Source organism: Papaver somniferum, chromosome 6, assembly GCF_003573695.1.
Source record: "Papaver somniferum cultivar HN1 chromosome 6, ASM357369v1, whole genome shotgun sequence".
In the NCBI taxonomy this organism is placed as follows: Eukaryota; Viridiplantae; Streptophyta; class Magnoliopsida; order Ranunculales; family Papaveraceae; genus Papaver; species Papaver somniferum.
This window is the reverse complement of record NC_039363.1, coordinates 1,651,219-1,656,684: the sequence shown is the minus strand read 5'-3', so window position 1 is coordinate 1,656,684 and position 5,466 is coordinate 1,651,219. Positions and strand designations below refer to the sequence as shown.

Here is a 5,466-nt window from a genome sequence, read left to right as displayed (position 1 = left end):
TTTTAAAAAGATACGATGGCTAGTAAGACTAAAGTCAAATTTTTACAGGTTGAAGACCAGAGTCAGACTTATAAAGAACACGTAATTAAGCTTAATTTTAACCAATCAAAAATATAGAGCTATTTCAGATCGAGAAACCTGAAGTTTTCTCAGGTCGAGCAGAAAATTATCTCATCGTAACTGATTTAAATGCGAATCTCAACTCTAAATTTTCTCTAAAATTAAAAAGCTGGGAATCGCCAAAATAGTACAAATGTAAAAGCAAAATAAAACATTAAAATACTTGGCTGAAATAAACGAAATCAAAAAGAAAAATTACAAAAATTTATAAAAGCCGTTTGAATCTCTTCAGTATCTTTATCATCAGCAGAAGACTGAAAAGTTTCATTAATTAGCTCCATCTAAACTTTCTGCATCAGCGACACTGTCTAGTAGCAGGTCGAGTGGTGTCCACAGAAGCACCTGCAACTCGATCTGAACTCTCACCATTATCATAAGATCTGAACATTCTTGAGCTGAAGGTTCAGATCATATTCTCATCAGATTCATATTCTCTTCATTTAGAGCTCGAAGCCCTCATAATCCTCTTGACACTTTTTTAAGTGGTCAGATATGTTCTGGTTATTTAACCTCTCGAGATCAAGCTTAGCTTTCAGCTGAGAACATGCAGCTTTCAGAGGCTTAACAATGAAGGTGGATTCATCAGACTTCACCTTTATATACCTGGTGCGAAGGACACCAGTAGGGAATTCATCCACCAACTAAAAAAAAAAAAGAGAAACTTAAATCTATAAATTAGCTGATAAACTTTATCTAATTAGCTAATAAAAGTTTAAGTAATATAAACATTAAGAACTCAAAAGAAAACAATAACAACCAGAACAAGTTTTGAAGCCATTCTAGCTTCTGCATCAGGAAGAGGAACATGAGCAAAATCGACGAGATCAACATGCCTAGAGGCATTAGAAAAAGATCCCGAGCATAAGCACCATCTGACTCCATTGAGTTAACTCAAGCACAATGGTTAGCCCAGAATGGGGGATCATTGGTATGACACTCTACTCAACTGGAATATTCTGAGAAGAAGAAGCTCTAAACCTCTTCTCAGTAAGAAAAAGCCTTAGGGCACCCATTTCCAATTCAATTTTAGGACCCCTTGTAGACAACGACATACTTCTCTTATTGTTAGAAAATAGGATACTGCCCCCTGGGCCATGCTGTTTGCGGGGAATAGGCTTGGTTGGTAAGCAGGGGGAAATGCCTCATGGGCATGAGGTGTACTTGTGTGCATCTCTTTATATAGTAGTTGCAGTGCCTAGTGACGCTAAGCATTTCTTTGAACGGAATTCTTACTGGTATAGGAAGTTCGGATAGATGTATTTCCAGTCTCATGATTTCATAATCTAACCGTGACCATTACAAATACAAACTCTTTCTAATAGTTAATGTGCCTCCTAGCCTCTGCATAAAGTTAAAAGATGTCACAGAACCTCAAAAACAAACAATTAACATGAAGCCCTTTTATCATATTGTCTGCTTCTAGAGGGAAGGGTAAAGATACATTATCCTCTTTTTCAACTTCTACATTATTCATGTGGCTTGTCGTCATGCATCAAGCATTATATACTGTCAAAATCTTTCTACAGAAAACATTAAGGAAAAAAAAAATATCGAACACCCAACATCTTGTATTTGTATGTATCAAAACATTGAATTCCTACTCTTTCGATTCATCCCCATGAGTCGTGACCACACTCAACTTTGATATCAGATAAACATAAGCGGGGATAGCTCAGTTGGGAGAGCGTCAGACTGAAGATCTGAAGGTCAGGTGTTCGATCCACCTTCACCGCATTTATATTTCTTTTTTCTTAATCTAACCACAGAACAAAGCAATAAAAATGGTGCAGACGTTAAATCGCAATCATATATCTAGTTATACTATACCCCGGAAAACAAACAATCCACACAAAGCCCTTTTACTGAATCCTCACCTCCTAGTGGGAATCGAAATGTAAGCCAAAACAACAAAAAAGAACTAGTAAATTAGTAATGCAGGCACCGTAATCAACAAAAGAAATCTTAAAAAATACAATTATTTTACAATTATCTTGAAAAATTAATGAAATCGAGTTAGATTCACTTAGAGCAACCACAGTCATCGACTATAATCAAAAATTTGGTCGAAAATTCAGATGCTACGGAGAGGAGCATCGGTCAAATATCAGACTATAACCAAAAACCAAATTATATTTGGTCGATAGTTTGGTTTTGGTCGGGTGTAATTTAAGACTACGCCCGACATCAGGCGCAAATATTAGTTGCGCCTATTTTTTTTTTATAATTTGTTTTGAGGGGGCAGACTTTATACCTCCGCCCATAAAAAAACATCCTCTTGAGTGGGGCGGATTTTATACCTCCGCCCCATAATTATTTTTTTTTATTTTATTCGATCTCGTTTCATCGGGCAGATTTTATATCTCCGCTCCACTAAATTTAGTCTTCCACCACTGAGTCACACAACAGACTAAACCCAAATTTAATCGTTTTTTTTACTCTTTGATCTTTGAGTTTGATCGCACTATTGCAGTTGCTCTTACCTACTAGATGATTTTCTTTTAACCTCATTTCTTCTTCCAAAAAGAAGAAACCTAAATAATTGAAGCAAAAAAATTAAGAAATTTTTTATACCAGGAAACGTTAAAAACTGTGAATCATGAGAAAGAACTAACCAGTAGAAATATCAGAATGCGATGAAATTTTGGATTTGGGAATTTTTTATGTTGCGCGAGAAATCGGGAAATTGAAATTTCGAGAAAGTGGTGAGTACAATTATTTGTTGGGACTGGTTTATGAAGTAGCGGGTTTAATGAATTGTTACACTTCATACTTAATTAATTAATTAATCCGGGAAGTCTTTTTTGAACAAAAGTATAATCATGCTTCATCAAATTCTCCCTCCTTGTCTCGGCCGGAATTCCGGTTCGTTTCCACATCGACACGATCGGAATTCGGTTCGTTTTCGGGTATTTTCCGTCTCAACGGATTAATGTGTTTCGTTTTATGTTGGTCCGAAAACGGAAATTCTGGTGGAATTTCGACGGAAATGCCCGAAATTGATTACATTGGGTGATTGACACACAAGCATGAAAAATTCCAAAGTAAATCAATCCTAATGAAGGTTTGCTAGACACGTATAGGATAGCACTCAGTAAGACTGACTTCTTTATTTCGTAAATGGAAAAGTAATAACAGGTGATGGGATCAATGGCTTGATAAGAAGGAAATTAATTAATGATCATGCATACGAAAGAGCCAACACTTCTAGCATATGTAAACATAAGACAAAAATATATCATCTATTCCATCACATGATCATGATATATTATTACACAGCAATTGTAGAAACCAAATCATATATTAACCCAAAAGAGTTGTGCTGTGTACCTGTTTCGCAGATGACAAAATGTAACTTGGATTAACGAGAACCAACGAATGATGCTTCCACGTTCCGAATCTAGCAACTGCACACTCCCGTTTTAAAATGGATTTTTAGTCTTAATGTTTTCTTCCTACACCTCTATCAACTCTCTCGAACTAATATCTTTTTTCCAGAATGTTTCTTTCCCAAAAACTTTCCATTTCAAACTCGTGAAAAATCTCCCTATTTATATTCTCCTCCAACCATCTAGGACCCTAGGATTGAATGCCTACGATCAAACGCTGAAACTCTAAAACCTAAATATTATTACTCATTTTCAAAAATATTATTCCCATTTTTATAAATTTATTGGATATTAATACAAAAAATGCAAAAAAAAATCATTTAAGCCTAGAATCTTAGTTGTAAGGAAAGACTTGGGAACAAAGGAACCTTATATCTAAAGAATGTCGACATTTTGTGAAGGACGACTAGCTAAATGCAAATGAGTAGCTTATACTCATGGGAACGGGCAGGTACTGACGACCATTAACTTTGGCCCCACTATAGGGAAGATATGGACGTCCATCTAAGGACCTTTGGCATTAATTAGTGGACTTTCAAAATGTTCGTACTAAGTGGATTCATTTGGGTCCAACGGACACAGTGGATATACCATTTTACTCTCAAAACAAATTTTGGGCTCGCCGTGCGCATGTTGCTAGATTCGATTCGCGACAACATTTTCAATTTAGACCCAACGTTTGTGTGAAATTGGGTGTCTACCGCGTCCGCATTGTTGAATACATCAATGAATTTGTCTCTCCAACGACATTCTGTTTTAATGAATCTAGTGAGAGTCTTTTATGCTCTTTCAGTCATGCCTTCTCCTCATTTCGAGATATATTTTTAATTTTCGGTCCTTCAATTCGCAGGAAGTCAATCGTCATATGGCTAGCCTCGTGGAGATTAGAATTGTTTGCGAGAAAGCAAAGAAGGATGATGCTCAAATCAAGTCCTTGACGAAGGAGCTTAGAGAGGACAAGGAGTATTCCAGCAATCAAGGGAAGAAGATGGAGAAGCTTCGCAGTAAGTTCTTTTCCCTCGCAGATCCATTCCTTGCCTTTGCTTTTACTCCCGTTATTTTCTTATTTTGCGTTTCACCAAGCTCGATGCATGCAACGCCAAATGGTTGGTTCAGAAGCGTCCGCCTCGCTTGAAGACCTTCGCGCCGAGAACTTGAACATTTCTACTTAGAATGACAGCTATGTGTCTGAATACTTGATCTTGAACGAGAAAGTCAAAACTCTCTTTTCGCAAGTGGATCGCCTGTCTACCATTTTTTCTCGTAACGAGGAGTTGAATCTTCATCTTTATGATGCAAATGAGCGCCTTAAGTTAGAATTTCAGCGAGTTAACAATTCCCTTACTACCTGGAGGAATCTTCATGCTTCGTCATTATCCTCCTATAAGAGGATGGAGGAAGATAAGGAGCACGTAATCAGTAGGAAAAATCAGGTTATGGTCGATCTTCGTATATCTCGCAACAAAGTAGCCGGTTTAAACTAGGAGATTGATTGTCTAAAGAAAAAGGTGAAATTTTTTTAGGCTCAGCTGAATAACTCCTCACGCTCAAAGTATGTCAAGTCTTCCTCCCAAGCCAAGTTTGCAGATCTTCGCAAGAGCAAAGGTGCTCTTATTATTCAACCTAGCAAAGACACTTCAAAGTCTGGTCATGGTAAAGGATGGGACAATTCGTATCACGAGCTATGTGTTCAACTTCAAGAGTCAGACCTAGAAATCTCCAGGATGGATCATTTGAATTCTGATATCCGAAAGACTTTGAATACCACTATCTTACAGATGGAAGGTATCCCTAGTTGTAATGCGAGATATTATCGGTTATGTCAAATTTCATGTTTCTGATTTTTGTTTTTGCAGAATCCGAAGAGCGTTACAAGAATCAAGTTCTTCACCTTTTCCATGAAACAGATGAGTCTCGCAAAGAAGTTTCTCGCCTCAAAGATGAGGTTAGGGATTTGAAT

General features: G+C 37.1%; 1 non-coding gene across 1 annotated transcript; it reads left to right on the top strand.

Annotated features, from left to right (window-relative positions):
• The first annotated feature begins 1,781 nt into the window (after positions 1-1,781).
• On the top strand, positions 1,782-1,854 carry TRNAF-GAA. Its single transcript has one exon. It is a non-coding gene; the product is annotated as a tRNA-Phe (tRNA).
• Positions 1,855-5,466: the final 3,612 nt, after the last annotated feature.